The 13038-nt window shown below is 43.9% G+C and overlaps 1 protein-coding gene across 3 annotated transcripts in view; it reads left to right on the top strand.

Moving 5' to 3' along the window:
* Positions 1-13038, top strand: part of LOC113070306 (uncharacterized) — a 42408-nt gene that overhangs the window by 14080 nt on the left and 15290 nt on the right. The gene's annotated exons all lie outside the window — the stretch shown is intronic.

Genomic DNA, 13038 nt, shown 5'->3' with positions numbered 1-13038 from the left:
TATCCTGCTGAAAAAATGTCAGGTGCTCTCTTATAATTACCAGCAATTTTTTATACTAGAGATTTTTACACTTTTGAGACGCTTTTATTGCTATGATCAGGAATATCCACAGCGACAACATATTAATAGTATCTAATTTTTGAGAATATTACTGAATATAAAAATGTAACCAGCAATATTAACTTCTCTATTGTTGTACAAGTGAGCAAAGGAACTCGTAAATTATTATGATGGCAGTGCATCAAAATTCAGTGTCATCATTTTGCCAAAAAGAACACAGAACATTTGACGCACCATTTACACATGGTAGGGAGCACAACACTTTGAAAATTCAAGATTCAAGATTTGTATTCGTCACATACATGATTATATAGAGCATATATAACCAACAGTGAAATGTGAGTCAGGTCCGCTCCATGGACAGTGCAATTATTAAAGAATACAACACAGATGAAAATATACATAAATATAGCTATGGAAGAATGAAATAAAAGTAAACAATAAAAATATAAGAATAAAATCTATAAAGATAGAACGCAAAATAATGTGCATGAAAGTAAACTGTAGTCTTAATTATTAAGATGTACACGAATGTACAAGAAGCAAATGTGCAAACAGGGTGACACTGTCAGTGTCTCAATGTGAGGTAGTGAATGATGAATATCTTACTGATAAAGTGAACATTAAGTGGAGACATGAAGATGTTAAGAGGCTGGTTTTGAGTTTAGCAGCCTGATGGCCTGGGGGAAGAAACTCCTCCTGAGTCTCTCGGTTTTTGCCATCAGGCTACGGAAGATGGCAGCAAAGTGAAAAGATGGTTACTGGGGTGGGTGGAGTCTTTGATGATTTTGCATTGTTTGAGGTAGATGTCATGCAGAGAGGGGAGAGCAGACCCTGAGATGCGCTCAGCTAAGCGCACAACTCTCTGCAGGGCTTTGCAGTCTTGACTGGAGCTGTTCCCATACCACGCTGAGATACACTGAGTTAATAAACTTTCTACGGCCCCAGAATAGAAAGTTTTCAGGATTGCTGGTGAGACCCTGAATTTCCTCAGCTGTTGCAGATGGTACAGTCTTTGCCTGGCTTTATTAACCTGTGTTTGAATGTGAGTAGTCCAAGTCAGGTCCTCTGAGATGTTTACACCAAGGTACTTGAAGCTGCTCACCCTCTCCACAGGGGTCCTGCTGATCATAAGAGGAGTATAGGGCTGCTGCTGTCTCTTCCTGAATGTGTGAAAATATGAACACTTCAATGAATCCGAATAATTGACGTCAGAACAGCCTTACAAATGATTTACACACACACACGAAAAAAATTCTGCTCATGTTTCATAAGCAGGAAGCTTCAGGTCATGGTTATAATACACACCAAGTTGTGGAGATATAGGCTGTGTTTGAAATGCCATACTATCATACTACTCTTACTATTTCTACAGTATCCATTATGTATGCTATGCACAGTATGCAAATTTTCTGTATGCATGGAATTCCTGGATTAACTATTACAGTGATCCTGGCACGCAAGATCCAGTTTCCTGCAGAGTTTAGCTCCAACCTTCATTAAACTCCCCTACCTGTTAATTTTAAAAGTTCATATTGCTCATGTTCTATTCTGTATTGTTAATATAAATCATACACTCTCCGAATAAAAATGTGGCATTTTATGCATGGAAACAGCCTATTACTGGCAGTCCCTTATGACAATGAACCATGGTAAAGTGAACATATTTTAAAGGGGGGGTGAAATGCTATTTCATGCATACTGAGTTTTTTACACTGTTAAAGAGTTGGACTCCCATGCTAAACATGGACAAAGTTTCAAAAATTAAGTTGTACGTTTGAAGGAGTATTTCTGTTCCAAAAATACTCCTTCCGGTTTGTCACAAGTTTCGAAAAGTTTTTTTTCGAGTATGGCTCTGTGTGACGTTAGATGGAGCGGAATTTCCTTATATGGGTCCTAGGGCACGTCTGCCGGAAGAGCACGCGCTGCCGTATAGCAGAGCACAGAGAGCAGAAGCATTCACTGATCAGAGCGAGAGCGTCGCAAAATGTCACAAAAGAAGTGTATTTTTGGTTGCCAGGGCAAGACAACCCTGCACAGATTACCAAAATAAAACAGCATTAAGGGACCAGTGGATGGAGTTTATTTTTACAGAGCATCAACGGAGTTGTGCAAGTGTTTCTGTTTGTTCCCTGCATTTCGAAGATGCTTGTTTTACAAACAAGGCCCAGTTTGACGTTTATTTCCCAGATTGCTTATTTCTTAAGGATGATGCAATCCCAACGAAAAAGGGTCATGATCGTGTGTTGGTACCGCAGGCGGTGAGTAAAACTGCTTCAAATATCTCTGCCTCCTTGTTAGTGCGTCCGCCTCCCATGCCGAGACCCGGGTTCGAGCCCCGCTCGGAGCGAGTCGTTGCTGCTGCTGCTCTCATTCAGTTTCAGCCTCGGGATCTGATTCTGGATCATAAATAAACGGCTTAATCTGACTGTTAGCCATGGTTTGTTTTGGATGTTTTTTTCCTCACGGTAATGTCACAGCTTCCAAATGCTTTCAACGCAAAAGCCTACTGGCGCTCGTGATTCTTTAGCTCCGCCCACACGTCACGCCTCCAGCCTGTTGTGTTTTTCCGGGAAAAATCGGTACAGACTATCTTTCTCTTATGAATATAATAAAACTATAGTTATGAAGGATGCAGTACTACTCTATAGGTACTCAAGATTAACAGGATATTGAGTGAAAACGAGCATTTCACCCCCCCTTTAACTATAGTATTTGTAGATTTCATTGGTTACCACTACAGTTAACATAATTTAACCATGTGTACACAAAAATATAACCTAATAAGTTACAATTATATTTGAAATGCATTTTAACATTCAATACACCTTAAAGTAGGTATTATTACCCATTGTACTCGTAATAGTTAAATAAATGACATAATCTAAAAGATCGGTTTAGAAGTATCGATGTCGACGATACTGGACATTAAAAGTATCTGTATCGTATCGAAAACAAAATATGTGGTATCGCCTATCCCTAGATGTCACCTTTATCTCTATAGCTATCGCATGCATGTTCCTGTTTTCCTTATATGGTTCTTCCTGTTCCTGTCCTCGTCATGTGAATTTGTCTCCAGTTGTATTTGATTAATTTGTTGTATTGTTCCCAGATGTGTCCCATTATTATCTGCCCTATTTAGTTCTAGCCCATTCTATTCACCCTTGTCTGGAATTGTTCATGTTCACCCCTTGCTATGTGTGTTTTCCTGTTCCTCTGACATTTATTAGTATTTTTGGGGCCTGGAGAAGTTTGGTCATTTCCTGACATTTGTGCTTGTTTCAGTTGCTTATAAACATCTAAATAGCTAAAGTCTAATATCAATGTAATCAGCACAAACTGGGCTATACTAATATGTGAGCAACATGTACATGATTGTGTTTTTTAGAAAACAATGTTATGCCTGGTTAGTGAAAAACTAAAAATGTTAAATCACTTGAATAAGGCCATAAAACACATACAGAAAATTGGTTCCCGGGATTTTTGAGAACTGAAGCTTGTAGCCTAGAATTTTTCTTTCTAAATTATGTGAAAATCATCTTGTTTACTCACTCACAGAAAACAATATATTGATTACAATTTTCTAAGACACTTTTTGTTGTTAAAAGTCAGATGCGAGTAGGCACCAACTATCATGAATATAATTGTGATTTACACCTGAGAAGACAAAGACCCGAATAATGAGCTGCATAATGAGCCTTTCAGTCAGCTGTGCCACTGTGAGGGAGGAGTTAGGCCTGGTTCACACCGGACGCAGAAGTGTCGCCGAAGCGTTGCGGAAGCGAAAATCACGCGCGGTCCGGCGCCTGCCTGTTCACACCAGACGCGTATTCTCCACGACGGTCGACAAGCGCTTCTGCTCAGTTTCCCTGTTTGTTTGTGTGTTTAGATACCCATTGCTCCCACCCACTCCCACCCGCCCTTTAGTCCGCCTACTCCCGTTGCTCTGTGTGTGCATGTGCGTGCGTGTTGTGTTTTTTTTTTTTTTTCTAGTCTGTTTAGATACACAAATATGATCGCATTTGTCACTCGCGGCATTTTAATTTGAAAATTGCTTATATTTTGAAAATTGACCAGATTGTCTCGCGTTTCTTGGTTTGACTTCAGATTGACGCAGATCGCTCGCGGCTCGCGCAAAAAATAGACCAGACGCCGAAACTGGCGCTTCACGGCGTGGGCTGGCCGCGGCACGCCGCGTCGCTCTGCGTCTGGTGTGAACGACACCATAGGTTAACATGGGCGCCTTCGCTTCGGCGTCCGGTGTGAACCAGGCTTTACAAGAAAGAATGTGAGGACAAAATAAATCTATATAATTTAATGTTTGTAGTTTATTTAGAATATATTTAATTATTCCACAACATAATTTAATAACAATCATACTTTCAAAGCTGTATTTTTTTACATCATTACTCCAGTCACACAATCCATCAGAAAACAAAAAAAAACATTTATTGTTATTATTATCATTATCATTATCATTATTATTATTAATGTTGAAAAGAGCTGATAATATTTTTCCACCACAATTCTGTCACTGCGATTGCGGAGAGGCACACAGTCAGAAGACAAAACTACATGTGTAGTGCGGTAAAAATCTCCTGCCTCATTCCCCGCAACACTAACACGCCTGCTAATTTCGTGATGAACACTCAGACCCCGAGAAACATTGTTCACACCACTGACATTGGGCAAAGGACCATCTACATTGGGCAAAGGATTCACCATTTGTGCTTGGTGTAGGGTTATACTTTCTCTTTCAGTATCACCGTCATCTGCTGAATGCAGATATTCCCCTTCAGAATCAGGGTCCACAAATAGAAATCCCAACACTTCATTGCGGGTTTATTGAAGCTTTATTGATGCCATTAGATAATAATAATGTTGTGCTCTCGTCTGTAATGTTAGTCTATCAGTATCCGTGGAGGCGTGGAGAGAAGCACACAACAAAGATAATCCATTGAAGGAACTTTACTTAGTAAAGTATAGATTTACAACAGCTGGGTTATGCTCTTGCTGATGGGTTTACTACAACCATCTGCACCAGAACCTGCGAGCATACTAACTCTGAACATAACAATCAGTAAAACTAGTCCCCGTGTAATGACATAACAGCATCTAATTGGACAATACAGAACTCATTATAACAAATAAAATAACTGTAACTAAGCTTATATTTAATTAACTAACACTATAACATCACCCCCCCATTTTTTTTTAGCTTGGCAGAGTCCCTTCTGCACTACTGAGGGTGAATAGTTACTTTTCTTCTTTCTCTCTTTTTTTTCTTCTTCTCTTCTCTTCTCTTCTCTTTTTTATTTTTATTTTTTTAGTCCACATAACGACTTGGGGCCCGAACAAGTCGCCCCCTTTTTGTTTTTGTCCCCTCTTTTCCACAATGATATGGATCACTGTTAGAATCCATGGTGAGAAGAGTCTGAGGCTCTTTTGACAAAGAGTTTTTGAAGGGAGAAAGATTTGACGCCTCTGCCATAGTGACTACAGGATTCTGGGCAGTTTTTGGAACCAACGAGCCTTCCTCAGTGTCTGTGTATTTCCGTCGCATCTGCTGCATCCAAGTAGGGATGTGTTCACTTATATAGGGTTGTAACCGATCATGATGCAGTACTCTCTCACTTCATCTGTCTTTGACTCGGTAGAGCACTGGTCCAAGGCATTCTGTGACAACGAATGGCCCCTGCCATGGAGCTTGAAGTTTTGGACTGTGTCCCTTTTTCCTGCTACAGACCCTCACTAGAACAAGATCACCCACTTGGTAGGACTTCTCTCTGGCTCGTAAGTCATACACCTTCTTCTGCCGAATCTGAGCAGAGTGTAAGTTGTGACACGCCACTTGATGAGCCATTTGCAGGTTAGCTTGCAGTTCATGAACAAACTCAGTTGTTTCTCTTGCTTTCCTGGTAACTTCAGCTGTGCTTAACCAGATGTCATGTGGCTGGAAAACTTCTCGCCCCAGCATCAGCTGGTTTAGTGTGAAGCCTGTTGCTGAATGCACAGTGCTCCTGTACACCGCAGTGAGTAGAGGAAGATGTTCATCCCAATTCCGTTGACTTTGATCCACGTAACACCGTATCATCTGCAATAATGTTCTATTGAATCTTTCCACTTGTCCGTTTGATGCTGGATGGTATGGTGTGGTCCGGGTTCTGGTGACTTGTAACAGGCAACAAACTTCGTTGAACAGTGAGCTCTCAAAGTTCCGTCCTTGGTCAGTATGAATTTCAAGGGGAACTCCAAAGCGGGAAATAAAGTCAAACACCAATCTCTTTGCGGTTGTCTCAGTTCCTTGTTCTGGAATAGGGAATGCCTCTACCCAGCGGGTAAACTGGTCAATTATAACGAGAACGTAGCAGTTGCCTGAATTAGATTCTGGAAATGGTCCTAGGACATCAAGGTGGAGTCGGTCCATAGGTGCTCCAGCCTGGTAGTTCTGGAGCTTGGCTCTTCCCATTGGACTGGTGATCTTACAGCAACTACACTGTGGACACTTCTTGATGGAAAGGCGTAAATCAATTCCCATATTTTACCAGTGGTAACGACTGCGGAGGCGCATGAGTGTCTTTTCCTCCCCTGCATGACCTGCTTGTGCTGGATTATGACAGGCTTGGATAATCTCATTCTTCAGGGAAGCAGGAACAAGTAAGCACAGAGATATACCTCCAGTAATACTGTCCCAATGGTAGTAGAGGATCCCATCTCTCATCTCCACTTGGGACCAACACAGCCAGTACTTGCGAATTGCAGGGCTCAGCATCATGACTTCTTCTTTTCCAGGCAAGGAACCATCAGACAGCCATTTATGGAGAATTGAAAGGTCTGGGTCAGCTAACTGTTCTTCCCGGAGACTTTTGAGGTCCAGTGGTTGCAGCCAGTTTGTGGAAGGACCTGGATTGTCAGCACCTACTTCATTTACATGGCTGGATGTGTTAGTGCAACTGCTCTCTTTCTGACAATCAATGGAGTGTGTGGGTCTTATCGCCAAGGGGATAACATCATCAACATCTTCCTCGAATCTGGCCCATTGATGGTGCAGCTTTCGACAGAATGGACAGCCCTTGCACGGCAAGCTCTCCAGCTCTTTTCCTGCTTGATAACAGTCACAAGATGCCTCATCCAGTGCCCTTCGGGACAGTGCATCAGCATTGGCGTGGTGTGTGCCTGCCCTATGCTCGATGACAAAGTTGTACTGGCTAAGTTCTTCAAGCCACCTAGCAAGTTGGCCTTCAGGTCTCTTAAACCTGTATAGCCAAGTTAGACTGCTGTGATCCGTCCTCAGTATGAAGTTAGACCCCAGCAAATAGTGGCGGAACTGTCTGGTAAATCTAACAACAGCTAGGAGTTCTTTACGTGTGACACAGTACCGCTGATGTGCTGGTGTGAGGAGACAGCTGGCAAATGAGATAACCTTCTCTTCCCCCCACTAAAACCAAGATTGGTGCAGTCATGAGACTCCTTTTAAGATGTTCGAAAGCCTTTTTCTGCTCCTCTTCCCAGGAGAAGGGAGTCCCCTTTTTGAGTAGCATTGTCAAGGGTGCAGTTATTTCAGCAAATTTGGCAACAAACCTCCTGTAATAATTGCAAAGACCCAGGAAAGACTGGAGTTCCTGGATGCTGGTTGGGGTCCTCCAGCCCTTAACGTCATTAATGAGGGAAGGATTGGTCTTAATTCCTTTGCTGCCTACAATGTGACCCAGAAACACGACTTCGTCCTTTAACAGCTGGCATTTTGAGGGCTTTAGCTTGAGTCCATAGTCCTGTAACCTTTGAAAAACCTCTGGAAGGCGTTCAAAACACTGTTCCACATCTTCACCAAAGATGATTATGTCATACAGGTATATTAGCAACGTGTCCCACTGCAACCCTCGTAGAACCAACTCCATGGCCCTCTGGAATGTGCTGGGTGCGTTACACAATCCAAATGGCATTCTGGTGTACTCATATAATCCATACCTTGTCACAAAAGTAGTCTTGGATCTGTCTTTTTTATTCATTTCAATCTGCCAGTATCCTGACTGAAGGACAAGTGTCGAGAATGTCTTCACACCACCCACCATATCCAGGCATTCCTCTATTTTTGGTAGGGGATACGCATCCTTAATTGTAAGATCATTAAGCTGGCGATAATCTACGCACCAATGGACCCCGCCATCTTTCTTCCTTACGAGGACAATAGGGGATGCCCATTCAGAGTTTGAGGGGATCACAATACCTGCTTCAAGCATTTTTTTTTAGATGTGTTTCCTCCTCATTCCAGAATCCTAAAGGGGTACGTCGCTCTGGCTGTCGAACAGGCTTAGCCATTCCGGTGTCAATGCTGTGCTGCAGAGCAGAGAACTTCCCCAGATCATCATCAGTTGCTGCAAAAACTTCTTGGTGTTCATTCAGTAGATCTATTAACATCTCTTGCTGATGTTCTGTGAGTGTTTCGCTTGCAGAAGAGAACAACTGTCTGAGATGCTCTGGAAGGTCAAGGGCATTTGGTGACGACACCCTTCTCACATGGTGCTCATCCAGGGGCTCACTGTTAGGGTCTTGTAACACTGAGTCCCCACCTTTTGAATAAAACTTTGCCTCGACTGGAATTGTATAGGCTCTCTCTCCCTCCTCTTGAGCATCAGGATATGCTTCGATGAGCACCCCCAAACAGACTCCTCCTGATAAGGGTCTACTGGAAGCTGTGATGTTGCATAGCCTGACCGGAATTCTCTGTTCCATGTTAATCATGATACTGCCTGTAGACACTCCATTGGCCAGGCTAACAGGCTCTAGAACAGCAGGGAGTTCTGGTTTTGGGTCATCTACCACACCCCAAACTAAACATTCACACTCTGGCGGCACAGTGAAATCACTCTCTAACATTACTCTGGAAATGGCGTAGTCTGGCCCTTTGCCTTCAGATATATAGGCTGGGATGAGTTCTGAGCCCATGAAAACTTTACCAGAGGCATGAATGGTAAAATCTGAAGTTTTTAAGAAATCTAAACCCAGGAGCAGGGCATTACGAATTGGTGCAATGCAAACTGTCCACTCCAACACTTTTGTGCCAATTCTGAATTCCACTTTCACTCCTCCTGTTGCTGACATCTCCTTTCCAGTTTCTGCATTTCGGAGACACACATTTTTCAGTCCTACAGGTGATTTATCAGGTAATTTTCTGTATGTCTCTTCAGACATGATGGTGGCCTCAGCACCTGTGTCTATAACTGCATTAACAGCTATGCCATCAACAGTGAGTGAGATCATTAAACTGGGCCCTCGACTCTCAGCTCTGCTTACATGTACAATGAATGGATTTTGTTCTGCTTGCTCAGAGCGATTTTTACTTGGGGGTTCCATTTTGGTCACAGTGTTTGCAGGGGGACTTGTAGATGGACTGGGGGACCATGAGCAGTTTCTTTTGTAGTGCCCCTCCTCCCCACACTGAAAACATGGCCCACTAGCAGCTCTGGTGGGACTGTTATTCTGCTGTCTGTATCTGTTTGATTTGAAAGAAGTCTGAGCTGTGTGTCCCCTTTCTGACTGGACTGCCAGACTGGACTGCCATACTGGAGTTTGTCTAGTGGGTGGGTCTTACCGTAGAAGGGAGAGCAGCAGAAGAGGGAGGAGGTAGACGGTCTACATCCAGTTGGAGCTTATCAACTTTATCCATGAGTGCTTGCAACCGGTGCTGAGTAACATAACCCTGTGACTGCACTCTACGTGACTGCAAGGCCTGTGGCTCCTCATCAGAGTCCATGTCCAGATCTGCCCAGGATACTTGACGTGTCCTCCCCTTCTGATCGAAATCTCGCCCGAGTGTCGCTTTGAAGTTGTGTTCATAGGATGAAACTAGCCTCTGTGCTTCATCCAGTGATACAGGGCCATGGTTCATAACTTCATATGCCACTTTCTGGTTGCACAGCCCTTTGAGAAAAGCGTCAGCAGCAATTTGCTCCCTAAGCTCCAGGTCAACTCCAGGGTAAGCCAAAATGACTAGCATGTGAACCTCTTCAGCAAACTCTTAAACAGTTTCTTTGGACTGGTGCAGTTCCTCAAGTCTCCTCCGTGCTGTGGTGGGAGGCTCTTTTTGGCCAAATCGGAAAGCCAACTGCCTTACCATCATAAGTGTCAAGTTTAGCTTTAGGTCCATCTGGAGCGCTACCATAAGGGGCTGTAAGATGATGGGTGGGCGTTGAAGCAGTAGAGGGTGCGTGCATGGGTGGGCCCAAGTTGAATGAGCCATTATAACGGCTGGGTCCCTGTGCACGGGTCTCACATCCGGGCCAGGTGTTGAGGAATTTGGACTAGCTGGGGTCTGTACATGTCTATCAATGACTGCAAGCTCAGCAGCAAAATGTTGTTCAGCATCTGAAGGCACTGTTGCATCTCTATTTGTAACAAGTGTTCTTTCTGGGGCAGATGAAAGTGTGGTAGTGTCATCATGTGGGTGTGAAACACATGTCACCTTTTTGGCATGGGGCTGCTGTGTGAGAGCTAACAAACAAGTCTCTGTTGCTTCCAGTCTTTGAAGCAGAGGTGAAATAGCATTTGAAGTTGCTTATTTTGTTGTGACAGCACAGCCTGTAGCCAGTGTGGGGGGTCTGAGGCAGCTGAAGCTCCAAATGAGACTTCTGGATCAGTTGAATCCATCTTATATTATAGTTTAAATCCAACTTGATTGAGTCAATGTTTTATTTATAATATTGATTTATTATTGTGGAAGTATATTATGCTCTGTGAATTGCAACGTGATGTTTCAAGGCTGTTTCATAGTGCCTGTGAATCTTGGCAGGCAGCCAAATGCAGCGCTTAATTTGGCAGACTTCCAGCAACACGCCTTTCAGCTGGGGGGGAGGGGGGATTCCTTGCTGCTTTTATCTCCGTGAAAGAGCGGCTAATGCGCTAACGTAACAGCATCTAATTGGACAATACAGAACTCATTATAACATATAAAATAACTGTAACTAAACTTATATTTAATTAACTAACACTATAACAATAATAATAATAATAATAATAATACTCTAATGCCAATACTCGCTGATGTTGACAATATTGCTCTGATAAAATCGCTCACTCTCACACTAGCTCCGCTTTTGTTTGCACTGATTAAGTGCGTTCTAGCTCAAAGATTTTGTATAGAAGCATGACGTTTTTTTGAGTCAGAGATGAAGTATTACATGTCTGCCATCTGGTGCAGGTGAGGTCGCATGAAATTTGACACCCTATTTGACAAAATCGCCCATTTTTTTCAGTGCTGCATCTTGTCGAGTAAACTCGACCGTGGCGCCTAGAAGGTTAAGGCCTTTGTGTTTGTATTTGCAATCTGCATCTCCTTGCTCTGTGCTCCCCACAGTAGCACTCTGACAGAATTCCAGACCAAAAACTGTAAGCGGCACCCCATCCAAAAAATGGATGAATGAGTGAGGTTCATTGCGGTTGCTCAGGTGAGCCCAGACCCTGTTGTTTTAGCATGGGCGTTTGTGCTGCTCACCTCACCAGCTCCCTCGAGGGGAAACCCTCGCGACTCTGTTCCAAATCGGGATAACTTTCCATCATCCCACGGAGCTCCCAGACACCACCAACCTCGGCTGGAAGGAGGCATCTGGTGTTTGGATAGTGTCTGGAGGCATTGGGTTTCTGGATAGTCCTTATCCAGAACCCCTCCACGTCCTGGTAACGAGTCAGGTCAGCCGTCCGTGGCTCACCCAAGTTAATACGGCAAGCCGAACGAACATTGATATGGCAAGCCAATTGAATTTTGATATGGCAAGCCCAATAATCATTCATGTGTTCCAGCTCCTTGAAAGTGCTCTGCTGTGCCAGCACCACTTAAGCACATCCCCCCCAAGGCAACCCCGGGATGGGCTCTTGTTCCTGAGTTAAGCCCAGGATGGGCTCCTGTCTCCCCATTAAGATTCACAGTTCAGCCCAAAGATGGTTCCTGAGCCCCAATTTACATTTACATTTATTCATTTAGCTGACGCTTTTATCCAAAGCGACTTACATATATATCAGAGGTTGCACGCCTCTGGAGCAACTAGGGTTAAGTGTCTTGCTCAGGGACACATTGGTGTCTCACAGTGGATTCGAACCCGGGTCTCCCACACCACAGACGTGTGTCTTATCCACTGCGCTAACACCACCCATCAATTAAACCCATGGAGGGCTCCTGATTTCTTGTTAAGCCCAGGGAGGGTTGCTGATCCCTAGGAAGGGCCCCAGATCCTCAAGTATGCCCAGGGAGGGCTACTGTCCCAGAGTTTAACCCAGTGTCGGCTGCAGCCCCCAGAGCTCACTCCAGTGTCAGCCCCTGAGCTCACTCCAGAGTCGCCTTCAGCCATACATCCTGCTTCCATTATCAAGAAGGTTGTCTTAGTCTTTTGTCTCATGGCTGTTTTGCATGCATGGGCCACTTCAGAGTCCAGTCCAGAGCCTGCTACAGTCCGGGAGCATTCAGAGTCCACTTATGAATCTGCTTCAATCTGGGAGCCCTCCGAGTACATTTTAGAGCCTGCTCTAATCCGGGAGCCCAAAGAGTCCACTCCAGAGTTTGCTCCAGTCTGGGAGACCTCAAGAGTCCACTCATGAACCTGATCCAGTCTGGGAGCCGTCCGAGTCCACTCAAGAGTCCACTCCAGTCCAAGAGTCCTCAGAGTTCACTCATGAACATGCTCCTTTAGCTGTCCTAACAGTCCATTGCAGTCTTTCTTATATCTGATTTGTAGTTTGATCCAAATTAGACCGTTATAAAAGAGCACAGCATTGACTAAACAGCGGAGTAAAACTGTGTCATCTGTGCTTGTGGAAGGTTGAACTTTTTCAGTTGACAAACAAAAGTACAACCTCTGCTAGGCTTTTTTCAAACTGTCAATGTCAATGTAAGTGTCCTACTTTAGGTCCTGAGAGATGGTTGTTCCCAGGAATCTGAATGACTTCACTGTTGTTACAGTGCTGTTCATGATGGTAAGTGAGGGGAGT

This window comes from Carassius auratus, unplaced genomic scaffold (genome assembly GCF_003368295.1).
Source record: "Carassius auratus strain Wakin unplaced genomic scaffold, ASM336829v1 scaf_tig00003761, whole genome shotgun sequence".
Taxonomy (NCBI): Eukaryota; Metazoa; Chordata; class Actinopteri; order Cypriniformes; family Cyprinidae; genus Carassius; species Carassius auratus.
Note: the sequence above shows the minus strand (reverse complement) of the source record. Positions and strands in the feature narration are given on the sequence as shown.